General features: G+C 40.7%; 1 long non-coding RNA gene across 3 annotated transcripts in view; it reads right to left on the bottom strand.

Moving 5' to 3' along the window:
• Positions 1-22,769, bottom strand: part of LOC136794388 (uncharacterized) — a 117,809-nt gene that overhangs the window by 48,372 nt on the left and 46,668 nt on the right. For all 3 annotated transcript variants that reach the window (XR_010841082.1, XR_010841080.1, XR_010841081.1), the window contains exon 2: positions 852-916. This is a non-coding gene — a long non-coding RNA (uncharacterized lncRNA). The remainder of the gene's footprint in view (positions 1-851; positions 917-22,769) is intronic.

Below are 22,769 nucleotides of genomic sequence, written 5' to 3'. Positions count from 1 at the left end.
GTTTGCACATCAATCAAGATTTTTTTTTTCTAGTGCAAGTGACAGATAACCCCATCCAAACTAACTCAGGGAAGAAAAACAAAAAGTGAGGGAGGAGAAAGATTTATTGACTCGTGTAAATCCAGAAGTGGTTCTGGGATTCCAGAATCAGTTGACTGAGGGGCTGAAGGAATACCATCAAAGCTGTCAGTCCATTTCTCATCTCCATGTCCCTCTCCATGGAGGGGCATGGAAAATGGTGGCTGCTCCATTCTCAAGATGGGCTTCCTCCCTGTGGCAGAGTCCCTGGCAGATCCAGGCTTATAAGCATATTCATAAACTGCAGTCTCCTTCCTAACAGGACCCAACACAATCTCAGAACTAAGCCTCAGTGGCCTGGCCTGACTCACATGCCTATCCCTGGCCCTGTCACTGCGCCCCAGACCATGGTACACACTGAATGGTCACAGTGGGCCCTGCGTCCCCCCAGAGTCTCCATGGACTCAGAGTGGAGACAGATGGTCTCAGAGGAAAACTGAGGTGCCATTACCTGGAGAAGAAGGAAAGATGCTGGGCAGGTTAAAATAATACAGTCTACTCTAATTTGCAAATAATATGCAAACATTTTAAATTTGGGTTAAGGAATGACAATTGCAGGCTTATATCAGCCTTAACATCTAGTTTGCTTCTGTATTTTATTTTATTTGCATGGTATTGAGAAAATTCTGATTCACATAGGTGAGCAGTTCCAAATAGTAACTTTCAAACAGTGTACCTGGAACACTTGATACTCTTTAATTAAATCTGTGCCGAAGTTAAAAGTTAAAATATAAGTTTGAGTAATATGCAATTCCATTTCAATGTTTACTTACCTAAACTGTGAAGAGGCTCCTCTGCTAATTTAAGTGTTCGCTGGGAAGAGGTTTTTCAGATATATCTGCAGTATGTGATGAGAAATTCAACAATATCATTTTCATTTATTTTTTATTTATTTTTATTGAAGTATAGTTGATGTATAATATTATACAGGTTACAGGTGTACAGCATAGTGATTCATAACTTTTAAAGGTTATATTCCATTTATAGTTATTATAAAATATTGGTTATATTCCCTGTGTTGTTCATTATATCCATGTAGATTATTTTATACCCAATAATTTATACCTTAATCCCCTACCCCTATATTGCCCCTTGCCTCTTCCCTCCCCCTCCTGGTAACCACTAGTTTATTCCCTATATCTGTGAGTCTGCTTCTTTTTTGTTGTATTCACTAGTTTGTTATATTTTTTAGATTCTACATGTAAGTGGTATTATACAGTATTCATCTTTCTCTGTCTGACTTATTTCATTTATAAGTCAGACAGAGAAAGGCAAATGCCCTCCAAGTCCATCCATGATGCTACAAAATGGCATTATTTCATTCATTTTATGGCTGATTAGTATTCCACTGTGTGTGTGTATATGTATGTGTGTGTGTGTGTGTGTGTATACCACATCTTCTTTATCCCTTCATCTGTTGATGAACACTTAGACTGCTTCCATATCTTGGCAATTGTAAATAATGCTGCCATGAACATTAGGGTGTGTGTATCTTTTCAAATTAGTGTTTTCATTTTTTTCAGATATATACCCAGCAGTGGAATTCCTGGATCATACTATAGTTCTATTTTTAGTTTCTTTTTTTTTTTTTTTTTTTTTTTTTTTTTTTTTGCGGTATGCGGGCCTCTCACTGTTGTGGCTTCTCCCGCTGCGGAGCATAGGCTCCGGACGCGCAGGCTCAGCAGCCGTGGCTCACGGGCCCAGCCGCTCCGCGGCATGTGGGATCTTCCTGGACTGGGGCACGAACCGGTGTCCTCTGCATCAGTAGGCAGACTCTCAACCACTGCGCCACCAGGGAAGCCCTATTTTTAGTTTCTTGAGAAACCTCCATACTGTTTTCCATAGTGGCTGCACCAATTTACATTCCCACCAACAATGCAGGAGGGTTCCCTTTTCTCCACATCCTTGCCAACATGTATTTGTGTTCTTTTGGATGATAGCCATTCAATATCATTTTTCTTTAACTCAGATATCTCAGTAACTGTGGAGCAGCAAGCTGATGTAACTCTGCTGTATCAAAGCACTGTTTTGCTAAGTTTCTTTTCAGAAAAATTAATTAGTGATTTCTTGTCTCATTTGAAATAGGAAAAATAACTCCTTGCTCTAAGACAGTGGATAAATGTTACCAGGAAAAAAATTCTGGCACTCACAACCTATCATGTTCCAAATAGCTTTGGAAATCTGAAATTTAGAGATCATGTCCTATTAAACTGACAATGTAGAGAGTACTATTAACCACTGTTTAAAAGATGCTATCTCCTTAAGAGCTAAGCCTTCTCTACTCAACCTGCCAGTGCCTTTTCTAAAATCACATTTCAGCAAAGTAGTTCCTCAGCACTTTGTAGCAGCACTGTGGCCATTCTACACTGTTTTATTTATCTTGGTGTGGATGGCATGCTTCCTTTCCTAGACTGAAAGCCCCAAAGTGCTGGGGCTTTGTCTTATTGTGTGCTTTCTCCCCATAGAGCTTAGTATAACATATACTATGAGCTTAGTGTCATGTCTGATATGAGGCAGACTCGATAAATGTTATATGTATTTTTAAAGGTGTTTTAAATTTACAACAAAATGAAAGGAGAATATTTGTCTAGCCATTGTTTCGAATAAAATTTGTGAGATTAAAAGGTTTGATACCTTTATTAATAGCAGACATAAACATAAGCCAGAAATGTACTTCCTTTAGATAAATGTTCTCTAATTGAGCTCCCTGTGTTTTGAAGGCTGTTTTGGCCATGCACACTCATACTCCTCACCAGTCATTCATTCATGAAACAATTAGTCTGTACACACTACGTGATAATGTATGTCCTAGTTGCTGAGGATGTGTTATTTTTTTAATTTTATTTATTTATTTTTTGGTGGTACGTGGGCCTCTCACTGTTGTGGCCTCTCCCGTTGTGGAGCACAGGCTCCGGACGCACAGGCTCAGGGGCCATGGCTCACGGGCCCAGCCGCTCTGCGGCATGTGGGATCTTCCCGGACCGGGGCACGAACCCGCGTCCCCTGCATTGGCAGACGGACTCTCAACCACTGCGCCACCAGGGAAGCCCGCTGAGGATGTTTTAAAAAGGCATAGAACACGGTCCTTGACCTCAGGAGTTTAGTCAGGGAGAATCCTAAAAAAGAATCATCATAATGCCACCTGATACGTGCCATAACAGAGATATGAATATTACGTGCTGTTGACGAGGCTCTTTCAGGTTGCCAGGAAAAGAGACGTGCTCTGGTGACTTGGGTGAATGTGGTGTGTTGTAAGGATACATGAGGAAGTGGGGAAGAGCAGGAAGCAGTTTTAGCAGCTGCCTGACGGATCTGGGAATGTCACTCAGGACATAGTATATCTCCAGCCACCTGTTTTTCTTGACATTGCTTCAGCAGTGGGCATCTGTTGCTCCCTCTCTATTGCTTTGCCAATATGGTGACTCAGCTACACTCTACCTCTGCTTTCTCTGCTTGTACTGCCAAATACTCTCTGTATTTCTTTTCTCTACTCCTTTGCTCCTGTTTTGTTGTGACACCCACTGACGTGTAGACAGGACTTATGGACTCCTCTCTGGGTGTCTGCCCATTTCTGCCCAACCTTTTGGCTTGGTCCCCCCAATAGGTCTCAAATTCAAATTGTGTGAAAGAGGCTTTGTTTGATTGGCCAGTCATCATCCAGGATACAGTGACCACGTTGGGTGGAGTTCTTGCATCAGCCAGTCTCATTGGCTACTGGACATCCCAGGTACAGCTGCCTTTGGGTAAAGCATCAATTCTCTGTTCAGTCCACTGTAGCCAGGGAAGCAGGACTCCGGTGTACATCATGTCAACCCATGCATAGAGCACTGTCGGCAGCAGCTTGCATAGCCAGAGGGTGTGGTTCGTCCTGGAAATCACATCAACTGACTTTTCTGAAGAACAATGTCCTAGTGTATCATTTGTCATCTTGAGTTTGACTATTTCAACTGTTCAACTTTTCTACAAATAATGTCAGACAAAATGTTATAACAATTATAACTTGTTAGTACATTTTAAAAAGTTGTTTTAAATACATAAGAATTAAAACTATTTGAAAAAAATAGTTGAAAAAATTATATTTATAAGAAGGAATATTGGGCTTCCCTGGTGGCGCAGTGGTTGAGAGTCCACCTGCTGATGCAGGGTTTGTGCCCTGGTCCGGGAAGATCCCACATACTGTGGAGCAGCTGGGCCCGTGAGCCATGGCCACTGGGCCTGTGCGTCCGGGGCCTGTGCTCCGCAGCGAGAGAGGCCACAACAGTGAGAGGCCCGCGTACCGCAAAAAAAACCCAAAAAACAAAAAACAAAAGAAGGAATATTATACAGCCTTCCAAAGGATCATGATTTGGAGAATATATGATGACAGAGAAAATGCTGACTGATATAATGTTAAATAAAAATTAGTACACATAAGTTATATAGTATTATTAGTAAATTAATTATACATTCAGCTCTGAAATTGAGAGAGAATAAACTGGAAACATGAGTTAACAGGAACTCTGGATGGTGGGGTTATCTGTGCATTTAAAAGTTCTTTCATATGCATTTTTGTATTTCTCAACATTTCAAAGGTAAAAAAACAAAAGAACACACAACTATAAGATACATAAAGCAGTATAAAAAGCACCCTTATTTAGTAGGTAAAGCCCATAAATTGGTTTGACAAAAAATACAAGATCCTTTGGATCCTGCTTCCAGTAAAAAGTGAGATTTCCTTTCTTATTCATGACCCCTAACAGCTAAGAAAACAAATATAACAATGAAATCAAAAGCATGACCGAATAATGGGATACATGGTGGGTAATTATGCATCCTGTGCTGTAGTATTCTTAGGAGGATGTCTGGGTTGTCAAAATATAGTTCCTGCTTGCCCCAATCATTTATTCATAGACCACAATGGAATGGGTTTCAGGGGATGCAAAATGGGAGACGGCCAGTCTGTGAACAACTGTAATCCCAAGCAAAAAAGTACTAACAGAAGATAATGCGAAGGAGGGCAAAGGCCCCGAAAAGATGGCTAATTCTGCCTGTGAGAGTGAGGGAAGAATTTTAAAAATTGCTGACATTTGATGTGAGCCCTAAGAAATATTAATTGAATTTTCAAGGGAGCTGAATAAAGGGCACCTTACTTCTATTCCTGAATTCTAAATTGAAATAGAATAGAAGAATGAAATAGAAGAATAGGGTAGGTGAGAGACCAAGCTATCACCTTTACCTGATGAAGCTGATAGTGAAGAATAAGGCTGTCTGACTTCAGGTAAGTGGATTTCCAGTTCTAAACCCAGAATTAGACAGATTTATCCACGCAGTCACCAGAATTGCATTACCACACAGTCTTTCTGATGGAGGGCAAGACTCCTATAAAACCTACAACAGGAGAATCAGAGCAGAACACATATTCTCAGCAGGCAGGTTCACCACCACCCTTCCCCCCAAAAAAGGAGAGGAGGAGGCTGAAAGGTACCTGCTCTGCGCAGCGGGTTGAACGGTGACCCCTTCCCCACCCACTCACCCCCCACCTCAAAAGACGTGTCCACTCAGAATCTGTGACTATGACCTTACTTGGAAAAAAGCTTCTTCACATATGTAATTAAATGAAAGATCTTGAAATGAGATCATCCTGGGGTAGGTTGGTCCCTACATCAAATGGCAAGTGGCCTTACGAGAAAAGGGCAGAAGACAGAAGATGGTCAGAGATTGTAGTGATGCATCTCCAAGCCAAGGACCACCAAGGATTTGGGCGACCACCAGAAGCTGGGAGAGGGGCACTGGACAGATTGTTCTTCAGTCTCCAGAAGGAACCAAACCTGTCCACACCTTGGTTTTAGACTTCTAGCCTCCAAAACTGCAAAAGAATAAACTTCTATTGTTTTAAGCCACTCGATTTGTGCTAATTTGTTACAACAATTCTGAGAGACTAATACACTCTGTTTCTTCTTCTAAACTCAGCCATCTGTGAGTAGACAGAGGAGGGAGAGGCCAGATTATTTCCCTAGTGGAGCTTTCTCCACATAAAAGGAAATATTATGAATGGGAAAGACACATCTTCCCCTAAAATAATAATAAAAGTTGCTAACATTTTTTGAGTGCTTGTCATACCAGCTATTGTTTTGAGTAGTTTCATAAAGAATTCAGTAGAGGGCTGTGGACAGGAAGGGACTTCCAAGCCAAGGGGAAAAGTCTGGGGGGTTTTCCCAACCCATACACTTCCTCCTCTGTTCCTATATGACTTCCACCCATTTCATGGGCATTTGGTCCAGGGCTGCTGGGATTTACAACCTTGGGTCCCACATCCTCTATTCAAAGAGATAGGAGAGCGTTTGTTTAATGATAAAATTTCTGTAAATACTATATAATGCTTATGAAAAAATTGATGCATTAGTCTCCAGAGAAACAGAACCAAAGGCCGCTAATTTAAATGTTAATCTGATCTTAAAAATATCTTCACAGCAACATCTAGACCAATGTTACAGCAAACAACTTGTGTGCCATAGCCTAGCCAAGTAAACACGTAAAAGTAACCCTCACAATGGGCTTTTTTTCTTTTTTAAAAAAATTTATGTTTTCTTTTTAATTGTAGTAAAATATATACAACATAAAATTTACCAGGTTAATCATTTTTAAGCGTACAATTCAGTGACATTGAGTACATTCACATTGCTGTGCAGAACTTTTTTCATCTTGCCAAACTGAAACCCTGTGTCTATTAAACAGTAACTCCACATTTCCCCTCCCCCAGCCCCAGGCAACAACCATTCTACTTTCTGTCTCTATGAATTTGACTATCTAAGTACCTCACAGAAGTGGAATCATACGGGCTTTGTCCTTTTGTGACTGGCTTATTTCACTTCAAGGTATCTTCAAGGTTCACCCGTGTTTTAGTGTGTGTCAGAATTCCCTTCTTTTTTATGGCTGAGTAATATCCCACTGTATGTACATACCACATTGTGTTTCTCTGTTCATCTATCAGTGGACCCTTGGGTTGCTTCTACCTTTTGGTTATTGTGCATAATGTTGCTATGAACATGAGTGTGCAAATTTCTGTTTGAGACCCTGCATTCAATTCTTTTGAATACCTAGAAGTAGAATTACTTGGTCGTACGGTGATTCTGTTTAATTTTTTGAGGAACTGCCATACCATTTTCCACAGTGGCTACACCATTTTACTATGATCTAGTCAGCATTTTCAAACTGGTTTCAGGAGACAGGATTAACAGTTGCTTAAGGTAACACATACACATTAATGCTCAGACTGTAGCCACACACCCGCCCGAAAGTGAACAAAGCATTCAACAAGCAACCAAAATAAATTATGGATACTGCAAGTTGACTATCCAGTCTTCTTTCAGTCTTTCTTCTTCCCTAAGAGAATTCTAATTTTATTCAGTCACTTTTCTCTCCTCTACCGTGTCACGTGCCTCAGGGGAAACTAACCTCATTTCCAGGAATGGGTCTGATTGGTCTCAGGTGAATATTGCCCTGTCAGGAGTTAGGCTGTCCTTAGGCATGTGGCTCAATTTGGACCAATAAAATGAGAGTGAATAGTGGGGCTTCTGGAAAATTGTGCATCATTCCTGGGAAAGTACCATAAGAAGAGACCCTTTCGCTTCCTCCTCTAGACCTTGTCATTTCTGCATGTAATTCTTGGAATTGCTATAGCCAGGCTGCCACTAACATGAAGGTAAAGCCAATATCAACCATGGAACAGTGGAAGAGAACGTAGGTCCTTCATGTTAACATCACTGAAATGCTGAATTAACTCATCTGGAGCCCATCCTACACACTTTGGTCTACTCGATGACAGAACAAGCTGGTAAAAATATCTGGCCTTCCATGAAAAAGTAACGTGGTTATAAATATGTGAATCATTAAAACATAGAAAAGGATAAAGGAGAACAAAATACAAATTGCTCACTATCCCACTGTATTAGTCAGGGTTCTTGGTTGCAAGCATCAGAAACCAACGCTGCTTCATTTAAGTAGAAAAGTAATGTGTCGGAAGGATTTTTAAGGAGCTGACAAATCCAAAGACAGGAGAACCGGTATTCCTTCCCATGAGATCCAGTACCAAGCTCATCCCAATATACAAGATGACACCAATGGAGTCAGAAGCACCACAGCCAATGCCACCATCATCTTTTCTGCTGTCACTAGCACTGCCTCCATCATTGTTCCACTATCATCACCTCCACTCCCACTGTGATGACCTGCTTGCTGACTGTCCAAATGTCAAACCATGGCTGGGACTTGAGGATGCAAGTCAAGAGCCTAGGGAACAAAATTTAAGGAGGCACATACTCTCAGGGTCATACAAATGCAAATCAGCACTTCCAGGACTTTGAAAATGCATGCCTCCTAAAATTTTACTCTCTAGCACCCTATATGCCTCACTTGCCTCACCTTACCTCAGGTCCTGTGTCACACACCCAAGTTTTGAAGTTTCAGGTGGAAGCTTCAATATACAAGCCCAGTTCATATGACCACACCCTGGTTGCTAGGCAATGAGAAAGGAAGGGTTTCCCCTTTCAGCTTCCAGAGACAACTAGGGCAAGGTACTCTACCAAAACTCAACACAGTGGGGAATTGCCCCCAACCAGGAATCACTTCCAAGATAATCATAGTTAACACAGTTTGGAGGCAGTGCTTTCAGGCTTTCTTCCATGCATATACACTGGGGGTGAGTGCAAAAAATGATTTTATATTTCTTAGTTTTTTGTTCTTAGAAAAGAATATTCTAAGGTGGAATTTACCCAAGATTTTCTCCTAACCAGCATCATACCCTGGTGTCTGAACAATATCACCCCTGCAATATGTGACTCTGAAATAAAAATATTAAGTCAATCATATGTTAGATTTACACTCATTACTAACATTTGATCATTGACCAATTACCCAAGTTGTTAATTCTTTTCTAAAATCATTGTGGTTTGCCTTTGAAAGTCCTGTCATAGATATTTAAGTTGTTGTAGGCAAGAGGATTGACAACCCCAAACACCCCATACCCACAAGCATGCTCTTGACAAAATCCTATCAAAGGATCAAAACACTATAAAAGAAACCCAGAGTGTGGGATTCACTAAACGTGCTGGCTGATTTCACTTTAAAAGTGTTACTTATAGAAAGAGGAAAAGCTTTTGAAGTGTAAGCAGTTTAACATGGAGAGAAAATAGATAGTCAAACAAATCATAAATGGAAGGAAACTGTAGAACAATGCGATTTTCAAACTTGCTTTTTGGGGTAACTTCTTTTTTTAAACTGTGTTTACTTTAAATGTACTTAGTTTAATCTTTCTCAAAGGATGGTCAGAAGTCACTTTTTAAAAAAAATTTCACTTTCTTTAATGGTAAAAAAAAATTACCCAGGCCTTATCTGCAGGCTTACTTGTAGTTTTACTTTGTCTTCGTAAAGCTGATTCAGCTGACAGTTGCTAAGGTGATGGCCTTTTTACAAGACATTTTATTTATGGAGCATAGTTAAAGGAGAGGCATATTTTACTTGAGACTTTCTAGAAAAACGATACTTGCATTTGCCATATATGTCACTCCGGGTCAAATTTTAAACACAGGAGAACTAATAGATATTGTTGTGACTTAATTAAATTAAGGACAAATGTACTCTGTAAATAAAAGCTTTAAAGTTTCCTAGCTGGTGGCTGTTTTTTTCATCCCTTTACTCTTTGACTGCTTAAGATTGTGAAACTCAGCCTTCATCAGTGGCCTCTAAGATTTAAAGAAATATATTTTGTATTACATGGCTCAAGAAGCAGACATAAGTAGTCAAAATAAGAATCACTTTTTTAAAAAATCACTTAACAAGTTTTTTTTTTTTTTTTTTTTTTTTTTTTTTTTTTTTTTTTTGCGGTATGCGGGCCTCTCACTGTTGTGGCCTCTCCCGTTGCGGAGCACAGGCTCCGGACGCACAGGCTCAGCGGCCATGGCTCACGGGCTTAGTTGCTCCGCGGCATGTGGGATCTTCCCGGACCAGGGCACGAACCCGTGTCTCCTGCATCAGCAGGCGGATTCTCAACCACTGCGCCACCAGGGAAGCCCCAAGTTTTTTTTTTTAATTTTTGTTTTAATTTACTTGAAATTTCCTAGAGCCAAAAACATCCTACTAGTTGAATTAGTTTTATGTTTGCACAGATGTTTACCATAGATTGTTATTGTTGTTGTTGTTGTTGTTATTAAAGGAATCACTGAAAATGGTAAGAATATCCAGAACGATAAACCCAAAGCCACTTTCTGGGTAGAAGTACTTGCCCTACATTCAATGTTGCTAAGCCTCTGTATTTCTTGAGGGAAATACATGCATAGCTCACCACCTCTAATTCCCATCTTCCTACCCAAAAGCTACTAATATGAGGTTGATAGGCAGAGCTTTTCAATCTACTTATCCTCAGACACAGGCATATGATGTAATGGGACAAAACAGGAAGGCTGCAAGGGCTTCTGGGTAGGTTTTCCTCACTACTAAAGGAGACACAAGACAGAGCCATTCCATTTTTCTCCTCTGGACTTCGTCATTTATAAGTAAAGGCTGACACTGTCGTGGACAACTTGTTAAAATGTGCACAAAAACTGAACATGCTGGGAACACAGAGTGGAAAGCTGAATACAAGAAAAACCTAGGTCCATGATGGCATTGCTAAGCAGATGAAGTAGCCCTGTAATCACTTTTCCTCCAAACTTCTTATTCTGTGAGATAATGTATCCTTATTGTGTAAGCAACTTGGAGTTGAATTTTCTGTTACTTAAGCCAAAAGCACCCTAACTGATTGTGACAGATTGCAAAAATGGCCATAGTTCTTCACCCCTCCCAGTTATCTACAGCCTATGCAAAATGCAGCTTGGCCTCTCGTTCTATCAGGAGGCAATTTCTCCACTCCTTGAATCTGAGCTGGGCTTGTAACTTGCTTTGGACAATGGTGACAAGTTCAGAGCCTGGGCCTAAAGAGGCTTTGCATAATTGCCTTCTCACTTATGGAATCCTGCTGCCAACATATAAAGAAGCCCAGGCTAGCCTGTGGAGGAGGAGAAACACTGTGGAGAGTAACTCAGTTTTCCCAGCCACCTCTACTGAGCCATCAAACTGTCCAGCCCTCACCAACCCACGAGCTGATCACAGATACATAAATGACCTCAGCCAAGATCAGCCAAGCCAGCCCAGTCCAGCCTTTCAGCTATCCAAGCCCAAACTGCCAGCTACAAAACTAAGTATTAAATTAGTGGTTGTTATTTTAAGCCACTATGTTGTGGGATTATTTGTCCTCTAACAAAAGCTAACTGATACATGGATAAAAGTAAAATTACAGATTGTTGTTAAGAACAACAACTTCCCTTAACCACATGTTTCATTAAGCAATCTTTGAATATATATCTGTCTTGGTATTAGAAAGGATATATATGTGTGCTGCCAAAATTAAGTCATTAAATATATAGTACATGTGAGACTCTTGCACAGTTGTGGAAATGGAGTAATTGAAGACAATACTGGCATCCTACCTTCACTACATATTTTTGACCTGTTGTAAGGTTATCCCTATTAACTGCAGAGGAAGGGAGTATCAAGAAAGGGTGCACAGGTAGGGTTTAGTAGCAGTATGTTTACAGGGAAAAAAATTATATAAATTCCGTACTTCCATTTGTTAACCATAAAGTATGTATGTGTTCTTCAGTGCAATAACTGATGCTGAAGGGGTTGGTCGTATATAATATTAAAAACTATATTTGGTTTTGCAGTGTAAAAAAAAAAAAAGAAGAAGAAGAAAGGGTACACTGAATCTGAAACCATTTCTATATGGCAGCAGAAAACCATCTTTGTATATATCTACAAACCCAATATTTCCTTCCTAATCCCTTGGGAGGGCATTGAAGGTAGACTGCATTCTTCATGCACTCCCTAATCAAACGCAGAACTAAGCAACTTAGAAACCTTCTGAGTAGTGGGGACAGCCAACATGCAATCAAATGAATCATGAAATCTTAGAGCAGAAACTAGCCTTAGAGAATACCTAGTTCAACTCGCCTACACAACACAGTCTTCTCCATAACATCCAATTCCATTCAGTGATCATTTACTTGGCCCCTCCTGTGTGCAAGTCACTAAGCAGCAGAGAATACAAGAAAAGGAATGCACACCCCTGCCTTCTAGAAGATTACTACCCAGTAGGAAAGATAAGGTACTTACAGATGAGGTCCAAAAGCAAACTGTTACAGAGACTTAAATACTAGCCTTTGTGAAGTCAAAGGGAAGAACAATCTCTCCTATAGCAGAAGTAGGAAAGAGGTGACATTGGATATGGGCCTTGATATGAATTGAACCCTCGACAATGGAGTGGAGGAGGAAGTCTCAGATGGAGGAAACATGATGAGCATAGATATGGATGGGAAAAAAACAATAGACCAGTGTATCAGGGGCATCAGATACTGAAAATAATCTTTAAGCATTTATTTGGTGAACATTCTGGACTTTTACCTTCCAAACATGTCCTTCTCCTGTTTTCTTCATGTAAGTAAAGGGCATGTCCATTCACCCAGATGCTCGAGCCCAAAGCTAGAAGGTGTCCTTGATTTGTTTCCTTCCCTCAAACCTCATATCCAAACCAACATAAAGTCCAGTCAGTTCTAACGACCAAGATACGTCTAGAATCCAGCACCTTCTCACCATCTCTATCACCACCAGCCGAGACTCGTCCATAGTTTTCCATAGCATCCTCCTCATTTAGCTTCTTACCTCTATTCTTTAACTCCTTCCAGTTTATTCCCCACACAGCAGCCTGAGTGAGCTTTGTAAAATGTAAATTATTTCATATCACCCCCTCCAATAATCCCTCTCCAGTAGTTTCCTGTCTCACGGGGGATAAAGTCCAAACTTCTTACCATAAAATCAAAACTCCAAGGGCTTGTAGGATCTGACTTCTGCCTTGTCTGATATCTCCTACTGCTTTCACACTTGCCCCTATGCCTCAGCCACACTGACCCTCCTTCAACAATTCGAGATCCTTCTCTCCTTAAGGCCTTTGTAGGCTCTATTCCCTCTACCTGGAGTGCAGATCCATGGCTTGTCCTCTCATTTCATTCAAGCCTCTTCTCAAATTTTCTCTCTCCAAAGATGCCTTCCCTGACCATCTAAAAGAGTCCCCACCTCCACCACCCTCTATCCCTTTAACCTGTTTAATTTTCTTATCATCACCTGCAATTACATTATATATTCACTTGTTGATTTATTTCTTGTCTGTATTACTATTAGTTTCCTATTGCTGTTGTAACAAATTACCACAAACGTGGTGCCTTGAACAAGGCAAATTTATTATCTTAGAATTCCGGAGGTCGAAAATCTGAAATGGGCCTCAATGGGCTAAAATCAAGATATCAGCAGGGCTGTGCTCCTTCTGCAGAATTCGTTTCCTTGCTTTTGTCATCTTACAGCAGCCATCGCATTCCTTGGCATTTGTCCCCCTTCCATCTCCAAAGCCAGCAATGGTGGGTCAAGTCCTGCTCACATGGCATCACTCTGACACTCATTCTTCTGCCTTCTTCCATCTTTTAAGGACTCTTGTCATTACATTGGGCCCAGCTGGATAATCCATAATATTTTAAAGCCATTTTATTAGCAACCTCAATTCCATCTGCAGCCTTAATTCCCCCTTGCCACGTAACCTAATATATTCACCGGTTCCAGGGATTAAAACGTGGACATCTTTGGGGGGACATTATTCGGGCTACCACCCTCCATACATACTGGAATATCAATTTCACTGGGGGCCAGAACCAGGTCTTTGTCACCATTCTCCTGCACCTGGCACATAGCAATGTATATTGGTCCACATATGTTTGTTAAATGAATTCTTGAATGCAACGTACTGTTATAAGAGCTTTATATGTATCATCCCAATTTCACCTTCACAACTACTCTATGAAGTAAGAGCAGTTATTGTCCCTTTTACATTTGAGAAAATGGAGGCCCAGAGAAGTTAAGTAATTCGACTAAGGTCACATAGTAAGTGCCAGAGCCCAAGGCACAGACTAAAGCAAACTCTAAGGCCTTTGCTCTAACCACTGTACTACAACTCCCTCATAAGGGAGTCATGCAGAAGGAAAGGTGGGCCCTCCTAGTATCTGCCTTGAATAAACCAACTGGCTAGTCTAAGTGGAAAGCTCAGGGAGAATGCCATCCTCCTTCACACAAGACTATGGAGTCTCTGTCTTGATAACAACTCATGAAGACAAACTCAGTAATTTGAGGGGAAGCTTATTTCAATCTTTCCACCAGGTCTGGTTTTGCTACAACTAATTACAGCTACCCACAGGTTCCTGAGGATACGTTCAAGCTGAATGCAAACTCTTTTGTTTTTCCTGAGTGGGCCTCCCACGTAGAATCACTGTCTGCTTTCTTACTGCGGTGAACTGGATTGGGCATTGAAGAAACTAAGGGACCAACACTACCTTTGCTTCAAGGCTAGATCAAAGCCAGCCTCCGCAGACAACTTCTGTAGCCTTTCCTCTGAATCTCACCCTAGTCTTGCCCAAAGACCAAAGACTCCTCCACACAGATGATACCCCTTGCTCCCAAACTCAGGACCCAGAATGCTTCAGAGGAGGGAGAGTGAGAGACTCATAATAATTTTCCTCCATTTCTCCCCAAATTTCCATCTCCCAGGCCAAGAGAGGGGGTGGGTGAGGCACGTATGTTTGATGAATGCCAGGGCCCCTCCCTCAGGAGTCTGGGAAGGAGAACAGAGAGTGGGTTGCCAACAGTCAGTACTTTTCTTTTTCTGGCAAATAATCCAGAAAATGGATTGTCACAAAATATTATATTATATAATATTATATATTATATTATATATTATATTATATTATATATTATATATTATATAATATTATATATATAATATTATATAATATTATATATTATCACAAAATATGCTTGTCACATAACTTAAATTGCTTGTGGGATCTTTAAAGGAAAAATTACTAATTTTGATGTTTCTTGGAGACAAATTTTTCAAAGAATTTTGAGGCAAAATAAGACTAAGGTCAAAGTATTATCTCTAGGTCTGTGTCATAACAGCTGTTCTGAGTACATTATCTCCCCCTTAATGATCCAACTACCATACACACACATCCTCTGTCTACCTATCTATCTACCTATCTCTCTCTCTATCTCTATTTATCTCTCACAACCTTCTCAACCATGTACACATATCCATTTATATAGACACATACATACTTCCTCCTAGTTTTACGCTATTATCCAGGAATTCTCCCAGCCCTCCTCCTTCATGCTGTCCTGCTCTCTACTCCACAGATAACTCCACTCACATAATGACAGCACTGGAATTATCCAGTTTGATTATAATTATTCAATTATTCATTGAATGCTGTCTATGTAGATTGTTATCAGTTCCTACACACAAGTTGGTATCCCAGCTCCAACACTTACTATCTATGTGGCTTCAGGCAAATTATTTAACTTCTCTGAACCTCTGTTTCTGCATCTGAAACTGGCATAATGATGGTATCTACCCAATGCTTGGTTCTGAGCATCAACTATGCACCTGACCTTATTGTAGGTGCTAAGGATACAGCAATAAAAAAAGATGCAGGACTAAGCCCGTGCGCCACAACTACTTGAGCCTGCACTCTAGAGCCTGCAAACCACAACTACTGAGCTCGCACCCCACAACTACTGAAGCCTGTGCACCTAGAGCCCGTGCTCCGCAACAAGAGAAGCCCCCACAATGAGAAGCCCGTGCACCACAACGAAGAGTAGCCCCCGCTCGCCGCAACTAGAGAAAGCCCACGTGCAGAAACGAAGACCCAATGCAGCCATTAATTAATTAATTAATTAATTAATCTTAAAAAGATGAAATCCCTGCTCTCAGGACACTTACATTCCAGCAGGGAGGAAATGAGTCTCAAGTAAACAAAAAAAGTTAATTTCAGAGAAGTGCTATTAAAGGTAATACACAGTAATATGATATAAATTTAGTGGGAAGGTGATAGCCAGCTTCAAAGATGGCCACTGATGACCATCACCTTCCAGTATTCCTGTCTTTGTATACTTACATATACAGGTCATAAAAGACATTGCAGCATCTACCTTGCTCTCTCTGGGATCACTTACTCTGGGGGAAGCCAGTTGCTGTGTTGTGAGAACATTCGAATGGTCTCATGGATAGTCCTATGGCAAGGTGGTGATGAAAGGAGCCTCTTGCCAATAGGCAGTGCTGACCTTGCCAACAGCCAATGTCTACCTGCCATGTTGAAAGTGATGACTGTAGCCCCAGCAAACTCATAAAGGCCTCCAAGCCATAACCGGTCAGCCAAGCTGCTCTGGAATTCTGACCCACAAAAACTATGTGACTATAATTTTTATTGTGTTTTTTTAAGCTACTAAGATTTGAAGTCATTTGTAACACAGCAATAGATGATTAATACAGGGAGTTTTAGATAGGATGATCAGGAAAGGCTTCAGTGAGCTTCACTGAGCTTGGGTTATTGTGAGGATTAAATAAATAAGGTGCCCCAAATGCTTAGCATGGGGTCAGGGTTTTAGCACCTGCTCCATAAACATCAGCTATGGTTATTTTTATTATTTGTGGTGAGATTAGTCTTCAACCAACACCCTCATATTACAGACGAGGACCTTGGGACCTAGAGACTTTCAGACATTTGTCCATATCACACAAAGCTACTGTCAGCCAACCTAAGTATGAGGGCTGGATCTCCTAGCTTCTGCTAGAACCTAAGCCAGACTTCTTTCTTCTTATACACTCTGTCTCTTCCTTCCTTGCACAAAATCTAAGGAGGATGTGATGAGTCTGCATACAGATTAAGACTCTACTGAGTCGGCCCTACCATCCACAGTTGACAGAGCAGGGGACAGAGAGAAAGTGAGTGTGGTGTGTGCAGGAGAAGCTATTCAATGGCTCCTGGGGGCAGTGGAGGTGGGGTTCCTTCAGAAAGCAATGGCCATGGCCAGATGAGCATTTCTGACTTGATGTGAAATGCTCTCTTCTTTACTAATCACCACTACAAATCCAACAGCTGTTTTTAATGTTTTGATGCTAATTACCTGAAAGGCCATGGGGAGGAGGAAAGAGAGGAAGGCAGATTGTCTGCACAGCCCATGAGCCTATCAGAGCCTCAGCCTAAAAGGTCTTAGAACAGGCTGGCTCCCATATGCTGCTGTTCTTATCCCGCTGTGAGGTCAAGGATATGGCCCACTTTTCTCTCTTGGTGGCCGCCACACCCATTCTCTCCCTGGGCATTCTGTCCTCCTCTCCACCCCCATGACCAGCTGTGGAGTAGCACGTGTCCCCCACTCCTCCCTCTTTCCTTTCAGCCTTCAAAGATAAACTCACAGGCCCTGCTTATTTTAAAGAATTCACACTGCTAGTCCCTGTAGAGAAATAGATAACAGGCAAAGAAAATAACGAAAGACAGGGAAATTACAAAGACTACAGAATCTTTCAACATGACCATGTCACTCCCTTACTTAAAACCTTTGGGTCACTTCCCATCACCTACGGAACAAATCCCAAGCTCTTTAAGGAGGCAAAGTTCTCCAAGACCTTGTCTGCGTTCAAATTTCTACTCTGTACTTGCCAGCCATGTGCCCTTGAGCAAGTTACTTATTTCTTTGTGCCTCATTTTCTTCTGGTGTAAAAAGGGAATAATAATATAGGGTTGTTGTGAGAATTAAATGAGTTAATATATATATAACCATAGGTCAGTATCTGGCACATAGTAAATGTTCAAGAAATGTAATCTATTACTATTACTATGATGATGATGAAGAACATCTCTGCAACCTGTCCATTCCTCCTTGTCTTATAGTTGCTTGAAGTCCCCTCACATATGTTACCATGCTGTTAATCACCTCTATGCTAATTTGCTCAATTCCCCTGTGTCTAGACAAACTTTACCCTCCCCCAAGCCTGGCTCACATCTGAGTCTTTAGAGAAGATTCTACTCAAGCAAGCCTCTTTGGGAAGCATTCTATAAACATCTTCTCATCACCACACACTGGCTCAGGTGTCTTTCTCTTTTTTTTTTTTTCAAAAGATTAAGTATCAATACTTTAATTTATGATATAATGTTAATTTTTATATTAATGTAATTTACATAATATTCTTGAAATAACAGAATATAAAACTGACCAGTGCCAAGGGTTAAGGGTTGGGTGGAGGTGGAAGGGAAATGGGAGTGGATATAAAAGGGTAATTCAAGGAATCCTTGTGGTGATGGAAAAGTTCTATACCATGATTACCTCAGTGCTAATATTCTGGTTGTGATATTGTACTACAGTTTTGCAAGATATAAAACCACTGAAGGAATTGGGTGGAGTGTGCATAGGATCTCTCACTATTTCTCACAACTGTATATTTTTTAAAATTTTTATTTTATATCAGAGTACAGTTGATTATCAATGATGTGTTAGTCACAGGTGTACAGCAAAGTGATTCAGTTATACCCATACAAGTATCCAGTCTTTTTCAAATTCTTTTCCCATTTAGGTTATTACAGAATATTGAGCCGAGTTCACTGTGCTGTACAGTAGGTCCTTGTTGGTTATCTATTTTAAATATAGTAGTGTGTACATATTAATCCCAAACTCCCAATCTATCCCTCCCCGCCCAACCCTTTTCCCCTGGTAACCATAAGTTCTCTCTCTAAGTCTGTGACTGGTATCTTCTTCTGTATTCCTATAACGTCCTAATCATACATCCATCAAGAATATATGTGTATGCTTTAATTATCTCGAGCTGCATAACAACATATCCCAAAACTTAATGGCTTCAAACAGCCATTTTATTTGCTCACAATTTTATGGGTCAAGAATTTAGGTTAAGTTTGGTTGGGCGGTTCTTCTGCTCCATATGGCATCAGCTGAGGTCATTCACTCAGCTGCATTCATTTAGCCACTGGACTGAATAGAAGGCCCATGAAGGGTCCACTCACATGTGTAGTGCCTCAGCAGTCCTCTCACACTCTTGCTCCATGTGACTAGCTTGGGCTTCCTCACAGCATGGTGGTCTTTGGGTAGATTGGCTCCTTACATGGTGGCTGTCTTCCAAGAAGACACATTTTAAGTGGCAAAAGCCGAAGCTGTAGATCTCTTAAGGCCCAAGCTTGGAAGTTACTTCTACCACATTCTACAGGTCAAAGCTAGTGATAGGACAAGCTCAAATTCAAGAGAAGGAATAAAAAGAATGTATAGCCATTTTGAAGTCACCATGACAGGTCCCTCTCCCAATAAGATTCTAAGGTCCTTGAAGACAAAGAAAGAATTCTATGAGTCTTGGTACCCCCAGCACCTAACTGGAAGGGGTGCCTGGTATAGAGTACTTAACAAGTTGATGTGTGAACTCCCACATAAACACGGAAAGCTCTAGAAGCAGATGAGCTGGCTTAACAAAACCCTCAAGGCAGCTCCTCTGAGACCTGCCAAAGCCTCCCACCCATGACCTCTGCTTCTCATCACAACCATCTTCAGTTCATTCCCAGCACAAGATGTGCAAGCAATGTCAAAGTCACTAATCAAGTACCAGTGGATTTAACTGGCTTTAACACAGATAAAGGGCAGAAGTGAAAGAAGTTAGTGTAGTTGGAATAGTCTACATGCCTATCTAAATTAGAGATAAAATATGAAATGTATCTGTGTAAATATTTTCAACCCTAGTGTTATGGGGATACAGAACATCCCCAACTGAAAGGACTCTAAATTCTCCCTGTTTGGGAAAAACCCTCCCCCAAACCTCATGCAAACAGCAATAAATATCAGTGGCTAGCCCATGAGGCTCACTCCTGAATTCCCTAAAGAAAGCCCTATTGCTTTTGTCTATGGCTCAGGGCAGAAGCCTGAAATTATAACAAGAATGCCAACCTTCCAAGACCAGGCACCAGGGGCAGAGCCATGGGGAAGGGAGGGTATGGGGGTGAGTCAGCTCAGATCACCAGCAATTGTCTGTAGAGAGAATGTGCAGGTCTTGTCTGCAGCCAGCATGCGTACAGGCACTCAAGTTTTAATGAGAAAACCACTGGGAGGAAAACAAATACAACTTAAAATATCTGAGTAAGCAGGTTGGCTTCTCTGTTCATCTTAGTGGCCCACATCTTCTCCAACGGGATCAATCAGGTCCATTCCTAACCTGGGATTCCAAGTAACTGGAGGTACCTGAGAGGAGCACCCACAGACAGAGCCCACCTGGCACTCAACAGAGGTAGAGGAGCAGCTCTCCTTCCCTCACTGTAGTAGGGGACAACTTGACAGAGGCCAGCCATCCTGCAGAGAATCACTTATACAAGTTAAGAGTGTTCCAGATGTATGAAAAAGTGACCCATTTAGCAACTCTCTGGAATCCCTGAGAGTGAAAAGTGTTGCCCAAGTCACCATCTTGTCTTCTTATAAGGCAACCTAGGGTGTAGAAGACAGTGTGGAGGCAGAGAAAATACAGACACCTTTTCCTTTGCATCATGAACCAGGAAGAATCCTGGCAGCTTTAACATGTAGTAAGGCAGGGGAGGGAGGGGCCATGTTTCATATTCCTCAGGTTGCCATGTTCCTTTTTCAGTGCCCTTCATTTCCCTTCAGAAACAAGGTATAAAGTAAGAGCCCCATGCCAAACATCGGTGTTTCTAACCAACAGATATCTAGTGAGCACCTACAACATATCAGGTCCCATTCCAGGCTGGAGATAGCAAAAAGAACCTAAGAGACAAGATGTCTGCTTTATTGCAATTTTCCAACAAGAAAATAAAACATCAGTTTCAGCTCATGATAAGTGACATGAAGAGAATAAACTAGGAGAGTGGGAAGTGTTCTCTACTTAAAGAGAATGGCTTCTTTAGGTAGAGAACACCTCTCTGAAAAGGTACATTTGGAGCTAGGCCTTCAGTGATGACACAGAGACAGCCATAATCGGGGAGAGAAGAGCCCCATCAAGAGGGAACAGCAAGCACAGCCTTGAGACAGAAATGAGCTTGGTGTCTTTAAGGACCAGAATGAAGGCCAATGCAAAAATAAGAAACAAAATGTGAGATAGACTACACTGTCCAGGGGCTATATCATGCAGGGCCTTGAATATCCTAGTAAAGCATTTGGATTTTATTTTACTCCATATTCTGCCTAAAAATTACTACTCCTGGTTCTTTAGCACTACAATACTTTATTTATCAGAGATGTGGATGCTACAAAACAGAGGTCCTCAAAATGTGGTGCCCGGACCAATAACATTGGTATCACTCTGGGAATTTATTCAAAATGCAAACTGCTGAATCAAAAATTCTGAAGGTGGGGTCCATCAATCTGTGTTCAGTAAGCCCTCCAGGTGATTCTGATGTGTGGTAGTTTGAGAACCACTGCTCCAGAGAAAATAACTTTCTAGACTGACAAAACTTCCTTAAGAACAACACATTGTTAAAGAAGACAAGAAAATGTGCATTATATGTTTTAGTGTGGTTCCTATCTTTTAAAAAAAAAGGAAATAAAAACAGTATATGATCTTTTCTGGGTAATTAATGATCCTCATTGTGTGGACTCTGACATGTTCTTAGGGTCTACGAATGCTGATAAAGCTGCTTGTTCCTATACTTATTGGCCTGAGATGACTATTCTTTGTGAGTTTTTGTGCTTGCTTTTTATAGCTGCTCTATAGCTTTCTTTGTTCTTAAGTATTGGCTTTACTTCATAATAGTAGAACAATGAAATAAGAAATAGACATACCCAAATATAAGTGCAAATTTTTATTAGATTCATAAGACATAAAATTACTTTGTCAGTTGCTATAAAGTCTTCAAAATGCTTACTCTCAAATTTTGTACTTAACTTTTCTCAGACCATGGCACTGACATAAAAAACCAAAGAAAAGTTTTATGTATGTTTAATTGAAGTTCTGCAGGGTGAAGACAGAGATAATGGAACAGAAATATGACTTGAAGAGGTAATAGCTGAGACTTTCCCAAAACTAATTACATGTATCAATTGACAGATTCAAGAAATCCAAAACTGAAAATAAAGTAAAACCTAGTTACTTTAAAGTAAAACTGCTAGAGACCATAAACAAAGAAAATATCTTAAAAGCAGCCAGAGGGAGAATACAGACTGCCATCAAAGGAGCAATAATTAAACTGACAGCTAATTTCTCAACAGTAGCACTGGAAGCCAAAAGACAATGGAATAACAGCTTCAAAGTGCTGGAAGAAAATAACTGCCAACTTTCACACCATTGTAAAGTCGAAAAATCCTAAGTTGAGCCATCGTAAGTCAGGAACCATCTATATACTTATTATATTATACTTATTAAATGCTTAACGTCATTAATGATCAGATAAATGCAATTAATACCTCAGTGAGATTCTACTACAAACTCACCAGAATGGCTAAAATTCAAATGACTGACAACACCAAATGTTGATGAGGATAATTAGCACATACACCATTGGTAGAAACGTAAACTGTCATGATCACTTTGAAAGTATTTGGTGATATTTACTAAGCAGGGATATATATGTGCATTCTGTATAACCCAGGAATTCCACTTCTAGGCTTATATTCACTAGAAATGCATATCCATCCTGGAGGAAGGATATAAGTGCCTTATGAGTCTGAGGGTACGTAGTGGGGACAAGATCTCTGAAGAGATTAAAAATGTACAAGACAGTCTTTCAGTGCTTTTTCTCTGTTCC

This window comes from Kogia breviceps, chromosome 6, assembly GCF_026419965.1.
Source record: "Kogia breviceps isolate mKogBre1 chromosome 6, mKogBre1 haplotype 1, whole genome shotgun sequence".
In the NCBI taxonomy this organism is placed as follows: domain Eukaryota; kingdom Metazoa; phylum Chordata; class Mammalia; order Artiodactyla; family Physeteridae; genus Kogia; species Kogia breviceps.
Note: the sequence above shows the minus strand (reverse complement) of the source record. Positions and strands in the feature narration are given on the sequence as shown.